Here is a 13,088-nt window from a genome sequence, read left to right as displayed (position 1 = left end):
CCAGTATAAAGGGAGTTTCTCCAGGGTATACCACCAAGAAAGCAGCACCAGGAGCAGAGCGCATCCTTTGGACATGGGGTCTGTGCCTGAGAAGCTCCTTGACCAGGGGAAGGTTGAGGACAAGGACCTTCCTCCAGAGCCGATAGAGAGACAAAGCCTTCCCCTGGAGCCGACACCCTGAGTTTGGACTTATAACCTACTAGGCTGTGAGAAAATAAATTCTCTTTGTTAAAGCCATCCACTTGTGGTATTTCTGTTATGGCAGCACTAGATGACTAAAGCAATTCCTCAGAGAGATCTTTATGTAATATCATGAAACATGCTTTCAACAACATCAGAGTGGTAAAAACATGATAGGATGAGGACTACGGCATGACACCAAAGTGCAATTCAATGAAAGCAGTGACCTCATACGAGATCTCAAGGCAAGATATTCTCATGGCCTAGACTTATCCTTTATTGTACTCTTGACTTCTAAGACCTATCCAGCGGAATACCAAAAAACAAAACAAAACAAAAACGTGTTGCTGTTGAGTCAATTCTGACTCATAGCGACCCTAAAGACAAAGTAGGACTGCACCATAGGGTTTCCAAGGAGCGGCTGGTGGATTCGAACTGCAGGCCTTTTGGTTAGCAGCTGTGGCTGTGAACCACTGTGCCACTACAGCTTCATACAGAGTAATAGGGGACTTAAATTTTATTGACTCAGCTTGTTTATTTTATTTAACATCACCAAGGGTAGTGAGTAATTAGAATAAATATGTGTGCTTGTGTATTTGTATGTTTGCATATGTGTGTTTATTTTATTTTGCATTTTTGACTAGAACTCAATGCTCAGTTTAAATTTACCTACAGTTCATATAATGTGAAGCATTTGTTGTTGTTGTTGTGTTAGTGTCAAGTCTATTCCGACTCATAGCAACCCTATATGGGACAGAGTATAGCTGTCCCATAGGGTTTCATAGACTGTAATCTTTACCAGAGCCTATCACCACATCTTTCTCCCGAAAAGCAGCTGGTAGGTTTGAACCACCGACCTTTTGGTTTGTAGCCCATTACCACTTGGGGCTGCCAGAGCTCCTTTCTGAAAGACCTTAAAAGGTTTAAATTGTAGTTCAGGATGCATGACTGATAAACACAAAAATTAGATGGAACAAAGGAGAGAATATGTAATTACCAGGAGAGAGCAGCCGATGAGAGTGACAGAAATCTAGCGATAGTAGCAAACTACCATTAGATTGGCTTGACCTTTAACATGTAGGAAGCCTAGAAGGAATTAACTGGATCAATTCTTCAATCTCTTAATTACCCAGTGATCAGTCATATTTGGTATCAGAACAGATGGTGGTAGAGTTCAGATGAAATTGATGCAGCATTGGAAAAAGAAATGTGTAAAAACTCAGTCAGTAGCTCCTCCCAGAATAACTCTATCAATATTTGGTAATTACGTTTAGCTTGTGGTTGGATGTACTGGTGGTTGGAGCTCAGGGATTGTTAGAGACAGGAACGCTTCTATGAGGCAGCACCAGGTTAAGCTGCAACATTGTCGTTAGGTGCCATCGAGTTGGTTCCGACTCACAGCGGAATGCTACCCGGTCCTCACGCTTGTTGTTATGCTTGAGCCCATTGTTGCATCCACTGTGTCAATCTATCACATTGAGGGTCTGCCTCTTTTTCGCTGACCCTCTACTCTACCAAGCATAATGTCCTTCTCCAGCTGCAATAAAGAAATCTAAATGTTATCCACAATACTGGGTATGGGGTGAGGATAATATTCTTCTAAAAATCTCACCCCACCATTACAATTGTATCTTTAATTGGATTTTATGCATTCCTTTGGAATATAATTCTTTTTTTGTTATTTTATAATTCAAGTGATAGAGTAAAACTAATTTTTTTTTTCTTTTCTAGAATTATCAAAATATCTTTGGGATAAAGTTTTGGTTGTTAGCTGCCATCGAGTAGGACCCAACTCATAGTGACCCCATGTGTGTGAGAGTAGAACTGTGCTCCATAGGGTTATCACTGGCTGATATTTTAGAAGTGGGTTGCCAGGCCTTTCTTCTAGGCACCTCTGGGTGGGCTGGAACCTCCAGCCTTCCAGCTAGCAGTGTAACCATTTGCACCACTCAAAGACTCCTTGGGGCAAAATTACCAGGATTAAATTTCTAGGAGTCCCTGCTCCCCATTTGGACTCCTTCTCTTGAAGGGAAATATCATGGTTTTGGAAAAGGAGGTATCATATTTTAAATAACCTCAGAGAGTATTTCTACAGGGAGTGAGTTAAGTGGGTTACAGGAACTTTGTAACTATATAAGACATAGCTTGACTAATCTTACCTGAAGTGTTTTGTCTTTCTAAGGGTCTCAAACTATATACCACATTTAAAGTCTTTGAAGTACATGGGGTTCCTTCTTGCTAATCTCCATGTCACGTTTGGTTCCTATGGGGCAAGTGTGGATTGCATAATATATTTGTTCTATTTCCCAACTCCTACTTTTTGTACAGTAGCTCTGGTGGTGCAGTGGTTAAGTGCTTGGCTGCTAACCAAAGGTTGGCAGTTCAAATCCACCAGCCACTCCACAGAAAAAAAATGTGGCAGTCTGCTCCCATAAAGATTATAGCCCTGGTAACCCTATAGTGCAGTTCTCCTCTTCCTATAGAGTCACTATGAATTGGAATTGGCTCAATGGCAACAGGTATTCTTTGTACCGTGAGCCTTGGCAAGGAGGTGAAACCCTCTACAATAGTAACCACAGGCAGAACAGAATTCTGAGCGTGGGCCACATTTTGATTTATTTATTTTTTCAGAAACATCTGACTTATTTATTTTGGTGTATTTTAAATTTCTTCTCAGGTTCAACTGAAGTCCTAACCCATCAGCACATTCTTTCTTAATTCCTCTTCCCCAGAACAAATCTTTTAATCTTCCATTTTTACAGTGATTCCCACTTTCTACACCACATTGTTGTTAGCAATGTCCAGGCTTCACTGTCCTTGCTGGACTGTGTTGTTTTGGAAGGCAAGATGAACATCCGATTCAATGCAGATTCCTTTAAAGACTAGCTTAGTACCCCCTAAAGAACTGATATTCAATAAATATTGACTGAATATGTGAAAAGTGCTAACTGGTCAGTGCAAAGACAATGTATGAGAAAAAGGTGCTTAACTATTAATGATTTTTTAGTATCTTCTGGAAAATAGACTTAATACCATACAAATCTGTCTCGGAAGAAGTACAACCAGAATGCTCCTTAGAACCAAGGATGATGAGACTGCATCTTACATACTTTGGTCATGTTTTCAGGAGGAATCAGTCCCTGGAGAAGGACATCATGCTTGGTAAAGTACAGGGTCAGTGGAAAAGAGGAAGACCCTCAATGAAGTGGATTGACACACTGGCTGCAACAGTGGGCTCAAGCATAACAATGACTGTGAGGATGGCACAGGACTGGGCAGTGTTTTGTTCTGTTGTGCATACGGTCACTGTAAGTCAGAATCGACTTGATGGCACCTAACAACACCACCACCACCATACACAGTACAAGGCTGAAACTACTAAAACTCACCATGTATTACCTAGGTGCTAGCTATCTCTCATCTTTTTCTTTAAACTTTCTGTTGCTGTCCTCCTCCATACTAATAAGAGAAAATCAAACATTAGCAATCAATGTAGTATCTACTAAAGATTTTCTAGAAGAAGCAGAGTTACAGACTATATCACAATCTTTCGTTCTATGAAGCACTGAATCCTCCTAAGTAGAATCCTCTGCTCTCAAATATTCCTTGAGGTCTTCAAAACCCCTCACCCCTTTGTTATCGGTAGAGTCGGCCTCTTCTAACTCATTACAGTGCTCAGCAAAATGCCCTCTGGTTAGTAGCATCCAACCTCCTTAAAATGTATTGGAGGATTATATGTATTCAATAATTCAAAAGAACCCCTATTAAAATGATTAAGTGTTGTTAATAATTAATGCATTAACAAAAATTAACATTATCTAGTAATATGCCTGTCCTAGACCTAGCAGATGGGAGAATTTTGTAATATACAGAGAATTACAGCCATCTTTTTTGTCTGGTGAAGATCAAAATAGAAGAGCATTAGGAAACTGCAAATTCTGACCTATCTAAGGACTCTTTCAATTGGGCCTTAATGGAAATGCCCAAGGGGTTTCTGATTCTGTGTGGACAACCATTTTAGGTCATTCAAACACACTTCTACATGCTTCCCAATGGCCAATGGAAATCGTTACCTCAATTTTGTTCAAGAAGAATATAAAAAACAGTGAACTGGTGAAGCTATTTTAAATAGGATTGCATAGGGTGAATGCAGAAGTGTTTGTTGTTATTGGTTTGTTTTGGTGACCACCAAAGGCAAAGCAAAACAAGCAACAGAACATACACACACAACCCACAGACCAGTGGTTACTTTTCTGAATTCCCTGCGCTTTCTAGGGAGGTCCGTCATGAGTATTTCAGTCGGTATCATTATTCTTCCAAAATACAAATTTGGTTTGGAAGCAAATCAGTTTCCATTAAAGGGCCTAGAAATGAGCGCATTTGATCTTTCATAATTACATAACTGTTACAGACACATTTAAACAAAACTATAACCAGGATGACACAGGACAGGGCAGTGTTTTGTTCTGTTGTACATAGGGTCGCTCTGAGTTGGAACCAACTAGAGGGCAGCTAACAACAACAACAACATAACAAGAATTATAAAGTCATTTCACCACACTGCCTTATGGATAACCATAATCAACGTCATCTTCAAATATGAAGGACAGACCCTCCTCTATTTTAAGAAAGATATATTTGAAAATAATTTATGCCCCAATTATCTTAACATAAATGTCAGCTGCATTTGGTCTGGATTATTGAAAAGATGAAAAGAGCCAGCTGTTAAATCACTGTGAAGGCTCTTAAAAGAACAATTTTTTTTTTTTTTAATTGGGTCGATTAAAGCAAAGCAAAGTATCTTTGTTTTCTTTCTTCCTCATTTCCTTTCCTCCCTCCCTCATTTCCTTCCTTCCTTTTTTTTCCTTCTTTCTTTGTCTCTGTGTCCTTTTCCCTCTTTCTTTCAATGGGAAAGAGAGGAGGACATTACAGGGGACAGGATGGCATGAAAGATTAATATGTACCTGAGTCCAGTGTAATGGTCATTCAGGTTGGCAGCTTAGGTGGTAAGCGGATTATTGCTTTGATGAGTTTGCAATACTCATACCACCAAATTGTCCTTGACACTGAACTCCTTGTTGGCAGTTTGACAGAGAAGTCAACACCTGACTGGTATATAAAGTCTGAGCCTCTAGCTCCCTTTGAGGTCAGACTATAGAAGATACAGTAGGGGAGGTGGTGGGAAGTGCCTATACAGAGCTTGAATTCTTGTACTGTTTTTGTTCTTAAAGCTACATTCTTTGGAGGACGTTGATTAACCTTTTTGTTTCCATGCTGGACCTTGTGTGTATAGAATTCGGATAGACTCAATCAATCAATCAATTTTTTTCCTATTACTAGCACTATGTCATTGTCCAAATCATAACCTCGTGACTTTTTTTGGCTGCTTTGGTCCAATTTCCAGTTCCATCTCCTCCCTATATACTTAGGCTTCTAATGAATATTCTTGCAATCTATCACCTATCAGGGACTGAAACTGTGTATGTCTATAAACATACGTAGAAGGCAATGGTGGTTCAGTGGTAGAATCCTAGCGTTCCATGTGGGAGACCCAGGTTTAGCTCCCAGCCATTGCACCTTATACTCGGCTACCACCCATCTGTCAGTGGAGGTTTGTGTGTTGCTATGATGCTGAAAAAGTTTCAGCAGAGCTTCCATACTAAGACAAGCTAGGAGAAAAGGCTTGGTGATCTACTTCCAAAGATCAACCAATGAAAACCCTATAGATCACAACAGTCCGATCCCCAACCAGTCATGGAGATGGTGCACGACCAGGCAGCATTTCATTCCACATTGCATGGGGCCATCATGAGTTAGTGGCTGAATCAATGGCAGCTAACAATGGCAATAATAAACATATAAAGTATTGCTCAGTATGTAATTAAAAAAAAAAAATTCACCCACATGGGTTATTTGGTATGTACTGTACACACTGCTGCTTGATTTGTTTTTCTTCATTGATCATTAGGTTTTTGTTACCTATGTTGACAAATGTAGCTTGGTCCTTTTAGCTGCTGCATAGTATTCCATAGCATAGTTATAAAAAAAGTTGTTTTATCCATCGATTCCTTCACTGAAGGACATTTGGGTTGTTTTCAGGTTTTTGTTACTGTAAAATTTACAGTATAAACAGTGCTCTATTGAACAACCGTGTTACTTCTTGAATTTGTGTTAGCTATTTTTATTCTCTGGGACTGGAAACCCTGGCGGCGTAGTGGTTAAGTGCTACAGCTGCTAACCAAAGGGTCAGCAGTTTGAATCTGCCAGGCACTACTTGGAAACTCTATGGGGCAGTTCTACTCTGTCCTATAGGGTTGCTATGAGTCGGAATCGACTCGATGGCACTGGGTTTGGTTTTTTTGTTTATTTTCTGGGATAAAATACCAAGAATTGGACTAACTGGCTTTCAAGGCATATGTACTTGAAAATTTGTTTTCCGAAATGTCTGTATCAAGTTTTCTACCGTCAGAAAGCACAATTCAGTTCCAAAGTCCATTCCCATACAAACAACAGTCATTTCAAAGAAAACAGAATCTCCCTGACATGTTTAAGATTTTATGCAAGGCCAGGTAATTTGATATTCTTGACGGCCTTCCCCTGGAATAATCTGCGGTTGCTGGAGAAGCATTTCTAGGTGGCCATGTCAAAGGCGAGACAGAAATGATCATAAAAACGGCAGCCATCTTATCTTGTCAGTCAATCGGTGCTTTTAGAAAGCTGCTGGAATTTGACTTGCCACATTGTGCACTAACTTCACACCAACATTCAGGTGCCCCAACTAACAACCTAGACACTTCTCTAAGCCTGCTGGAGGCCAAGCATGATGTGCTGGGGTGCTGGAGTTGGCAACTTGCTGAAGCACGCAGCTCCCTCTGCCAGCAGGCTTGAATTAAGTACTGCATAGAAAACAGTTGTGAAAGATTCATCCATCACAGGATGTCTATTATTGGCATTAAAACACCTTCTAACTATGGCATAGATTTGCATCGATTGCTATAGGGTGTGAGTAACACACCGGCTCTCTTGCTTCCACCGCACTGCCTCTCTGCCTTTGGAACAGCAGCTCAAAATCATGGGCTCCTTTTCCTCCTTCCTTCGCCCCTACTTCTGCATGGCTGAGAAGATGGGATGGTAAATGGAATACAAATACGTTAGGTGTCTTGACTTGGCTTGCAATCATTAAACCTACCATTATGGCAAATGATTCCCTCAAAATTAGAGATTGTAACATATGATCTGAAAAAGACATCTTATACCAGTTCAGATACTCCCAGTTTGTTCAAAACTAAGATATGGTATATGAAAACAAGCAAAGAGAATAATTGAAACCAGAACTTTCAAAAAGAGGGAATTATAATCATATTTGTAATGTCTTTAAAATTGTCTCATAGTACTGTCTCTGTGATGATGGTAACTCACCAGTGTTCTCGAGCTGCTGAAAAGTGGGAGGCAGTTAAATTAAGGAGAGTCTTACGTTAAGGGCAGCTTTACACTTAGCAGGAGCTGGTCCTTGTCTGTTTGGTATGATGTGAAGGTCTTGTTTGGACCTCTCAAAGTAACCTAGATTTCGCTAATAATAATAATTATTGATAGTATTCACCATTAGTTGAGCATGTGCCAGACATAGTATCAAATGCTTTGTGCATATATTTGGTTGCTTGATCTTACAGCAATTTTGAAAGTAGGTATTATTATTATTATGCAAGACCAGGTAATTTGAAGTTCTCGATAAGACCTTCCCCTGGGACTGATCTGTGGTCACTGGGGAAACATTTCTAGGTGGGCATGTCAAAAGCAAGACACAAAAGACCATAAAAGCAACTACAATCTAGTGCTCCGTTAGTCAGTAGTTGATGTTTATAGGAAACTGATGGAATTTGACTGATTACCAAAATAAGGAAATTACCTTTAGGTTAAACAATTTAATGCATTAAGCTGTTTGCATTTAGGTGACCACCATCACCACCACCGCTGAATGCCGTAAGTCGAGTCAATTCCTACACAGTGACCCCATGTCTGTCAGAGGAGACCTGAGCTCCATAGGGCTTTCAGTGGTTAATGTTTCACAAGTAGATCACCAGGCTGTTCTTCTGATGTGCCTCTGGGAGGTTTTGGATCTCCAACCTTTCGATTAGAAGCTGAGTGAGTTGACTGCGCTACCCAGGGACTCCTATTAAGGTGACTACTATGAAAATAATAGAAGGAAGTGTGAATGTGTTACTCATCATTTATCAGGCCTAACCAAGACTAAGCAACCATGTCAGAGCAAGGAGCCAAGATTCATCCAGTATTATCAAAACTGGACCTCTGTCTAGAGGTCCTTTCCCTAGTTATCCTCAACTTCCATGTGTCTTAACTTTGTGTAACCTCTTCTTTTGTACATTTTACATTGATTCCTGAGGTCACCTTTCACATATCAAATTCAGACTTTCATTTCTCAGGTAGTCAGTGAACATATTGAACTATAACACGGTACTGTGAAATCAATGTCTACAGTTCTATTTCAAACAGCTTTTCATTCTTACGCCTATAAAACCAAACGAAACTCACTGCCATCCAGCCGATTCCGACTTATAGTGAAACTACAAGGCAGAGTAGAACTGCTCTGTAGGGTTCCCAAGGCTGTAAAACTTTACAAAGCAGACTGCCACATCTTTCTCCCACAGAGCAGCTGGTAGGTTTGAACCTCTGACCTTTTAGTTAGCATTCAAGTGCTTTGACCACTGACCCACTGAGGCTCCTATCTTATGCATGTAGCACTGTTTATTTATGTAAGTTAAAATATTTTACAAAAATAGTAATTGGAAAAAAAGAAAGTTCCATTACTTATAATAAAAAGGGAGACTTTCATCTTTATATGGTAATTGAGACAAGAATGGATGTCATTAACCTTACCTGGATGTTTGATGGACAAACAGGTAAATGCATGGTTTTTTGAAATTACATGTACTTAGGCTTCTGCATTTTAAAATATTAATGTCTACTTCATTCAGAAACACTGCAGAAAACTCACACTTTTTGCATCATGGTGCTTTCCCTTCTTAGAAACTAAACACTTTCACCCTAATAAAAAACAAACAAACAAAACAGTCGCCATTGAGTCAGTTCCGAGTCCTAGAGACACCACGTGTTTCGGAGTAGAACTGTTCACCATAGGGTATTCAAAGGGTGATTTTTTTTTGAAATAAATTTCCTCCTAGGAGCCTCCAAGTGGACTTGAACTATCAACCTTTCAGTTAGCATTAATCATTGTTAGATGCCATCGAGGCAGTTCTGATTCATAGTGTCCCTATGCACAACAGAATGAAGCATTGCCAGGTCCTGTGCCATTCTCACAGTTGTTGTCATGTTTGAGCTCATTTTTGCAGCCACTGTGTCAATCCATCTCATTGAGGAACTCTCTTTTTTCACTGACCCTTTACTTTACCAAGCATGATATCCTTCTCCAGGGACTGATCCTTTCTGATAACATGTCCAAATCATGTGAGATAAAGTCTTGCCATCCTTGTTTCTAAGGAACATTCTGGCTATACTTCCAAGACAGATTTGTTCATTCTTCTGGTGGTCCATGCTATATTCAATATCCATTGCCAACACCATAATTCAAAGGCATCAATTCTTCTTTGGTCTTCCTTACTCATTGTCCAGCTTTTGCACGCATACGAGGCAATTGAAAATACCATGGTTTGGGTCAGGTGCACCTTAGTCCTCAAAGTGACATCTTTGCTTTTCAACACGTTAGAGGTCTTTTGCAGCATATTTGTTCAATTTAATATGTCATTTCACTTCTTGACTGCTGCTTCCATGGATATTGATTATGGGGCCAAGTAAAATGAAATCCTTGACAATTTCAATGTTTTCTCCATTTATCATGATGTTGCTTATTGGTCCAGTTGTAAGGATTTTTGTTTTCTTTATGTTGAGGTGCAATTCATATTGAAGGCTGTAGTCTTTGATCTTCATCAGTAAGTGCTTCAAGTTCTCTTCACTTTCAGCAAGCAAGGTTGTGTCATCTGCATAACACGGGTTGTTAATGAGTCTTCCTCCAATCCTGATCCCCGTTCTTCTTCATATAGTCCAGTTTCTCAGATATTTGCTCAGCATATAGATTGAATAGGTATGGTGAAAAGATACAGCCCTGACGCACACCTTTCCTGGCATCAAACCATGCAGTATCCCCACCCTTCCTAGGTTCTCTCTTACTTCTTCTTCCACTATCCCTCTCACCACCTCAGACCATTCCTATTACACTGGTCTCTTTGCTCTTTCTTAACATGCCAGACACACTCCCTTTTTACACAGGCTGCTCCTTAGATATCCACATGGCTAGCTCACTCAGCTTTTTAAATTCTTTGCTTAATATGAAAACCTAAGTTAATATGAAAACCTAAGTTATCCTGACCTTCCTTAAAATAAATAACCTTTTTTATTTTAGAATAATCTTAGGTTTGCAGAAAAGTGGCAAAGACAGTACAGAAAGTCTCCATATAGCTCACATCCAATTTCCTCTTTGTTAACATCTTAACAGTAGTATGGTATATTTGTCACAATTAATGAACCAATATTTATATATTGTCATTCACTCACATCCGTACTTCATTTAGATTTCCTTATTTTTTCCCTAACGTCCTTTTTCTCTTCCAGGATTCCACAGTACATTTATCTGTCGCTCCTCTTCAATTGAGATTTGTCTGAACTTCTTCTCATGATTGGATTGGATAATGTGTTTCGGGGAGGAAGACTGCAGAGATAAAGTGCCATTTTCATATAAAGGGTTCCTAATGCCAGCATTTCTTATCACTGTGATCAACTGGCTAAGATAGTGTTTGTCAGCTTTCTCCATTGTAGCTACTCTTTTTCCCTCTTTCCAAACTGGATTCATTCTAAGGAAGTTGCTAGGCTCAGCTCACGCTTAAGAAGCCGGGGGTTAGGTTTCACCTCCTTGAGGGTGGCATCAAAACCAACACCCAGTGCCCTTGAGTCGATCTACATAAATTATTTGTAATTCCTCTGCATGAAAGATTTGTCTATTCACCCCTATTTTATTATTCAATCTTATATTTATGACTTTATGGAGTTTGGACAATAATCTAATACTATGTTATTTATGGCTCAAATTTTTCCAGATTTGGCCAACTGTAAGTTCTGTCAGTTGGCTCCTGCATCCCTTTGAAATATGCCCATTCGTGTGTGTGTTTGTGTGTGTGTGTGTGTGTTGGTGTGTTCAACACTTTCTTATTTTCTGGCCCTGCAAATGTATATTCCCTGCCCCATTCTTAGAATCAGCAATTTCTCCAAGGAGCTCTGGTTCTTTTTATGGGATAATGGTGTAAGTAACCCAGATATGGGCTTGGATATTCTCGTTGCTAATAGGATATAATTGCTTTTAGGTACTTTTAGCTTAAAGGGCAAGGGAATATATGGATCTCTGCTTTATAATGTTGACCCTACACACCCATGGGTCCCCTTATCCTTCATTCTTGTTTATTTCCCGTAGCAGGTATCACCTTATTACACCCTATCCACTTTATTTGCTTACTTAAGTATGTATGCTGGTATTTAAGAAAATATGAATGAATCCACTTTAATCCACAAGTAGCAAAATAGCATCCATGGTGATTTCCCTTCCCAGGGGCTAAGATGTAGCGGGAGGTTGACGCCATGATTCTCAAATGCCGAGCACAGCCCTTGCATATTAGCAACATCCTTAGAAAGAGAAGGGAAATGCCATTACAAACATGCAATAATTAAAAATCTCTTTTAAATCTGTTCCTGCCAAAATGATAAGTAAATTTATATTTAAATAATGTATTGAAAACCTGAATACAAATCGCATATTCAAATGGCTATGTACGTATATCCAAAGGTTGGGATTAATGGATACAGAAATCAGTTGGATAGTGGCATTTGCCCTCAATGTTTTTCAAAGCTCTTGGATATTTTTGGTAAGGAGCAGTTTTTATTTCTGAAACCAAAGGCAATGCAGGCTGTTTTCTAATTGCTTTTTTACAGTACAACCTGACAGCATTATCTGTTTCAATAACTACAGATTTATGACATTTTAAATGGCTGCATATTATTCCACTGTATCATTACATAGTACCATAATTAATCAATCAACTCACTATTAACGGACATTCGTGTTGTTCCTAGCAAGGGGCTCAGTAATATTTCACTGAACATCCTTGTATATTGTTTGCATAAATATCTTTTTTAAGAATAGATTCCCACAGATGGTTCTGTGTCAATGTGGAGAGAGAAAATTTTTTACTCAGTTCGCTTATGTGCTCTCCAGGAACGTTCCCAATTAATACTTATACCAACAATGTGTGAAAATGACTAGGGCCCCACACCTTCACTGATGCTGACGAATGGCATTTTTTGGTACATTTTTGCTAATCTGAATTTTAATTTGATCCTATTTTTTTTACCCATGGGTTCAGACATCTTTTCAGGAACATATTGATTATTTGCACTCCTTTGATGAGTTACCTTTTTATCATTCCATGCTATTTTTAGGAGCTCCAGTAGGCAGTGGTTAAGTATTAGGCTGCTAACCTATAGGTTGTCAGTTTGAACCCATCAGTTGATCTGCAGGAGAAAGATGTGGCAGTCTGCTTCTGTAAGGATTTACAGCCTTCAAAACCTTATGGGGCATTCTACTCTGTCCTCTAAGCTTGCCCTGGGTCGGAATTGACTTGAGGGCCATGGGTTTATGCTATTTTTATGTTGTGATTTTTAGTTATTTTTTTCTTACCTACATAAGAGCTAATTTTATATTAAGGATGTTAGCACTCTGCCATAAGTTACCAGTGCCTTTTCAGTGTGCCCTTTGTTTTTTTACTTTCTTTGTAGTATTTTTTTTTCTTTTGTTTCGACTTTCTAATTTTAATGTTACCATTTTTTTT

Source organism: Elephas maximus, chromosome 6 (genome assembly GCF_024166365.1).
Source record: "Elephas maximus indicus isolate mEleMax1 chromosome 6, mEleMax1 primary haplotype, whole genome shotgun sequence".
Classification (NCBI taxonomy): Eukaryota; Metazoa; Chordata; class Mammalia; order Proboscidea; family Elephantidae; genus Elephas; species Elephas maximus.
The sequence above is the reverse complement of the archived record's forward strand: the minus strand, read 5'-3'. Positions refer to the sequence as shown.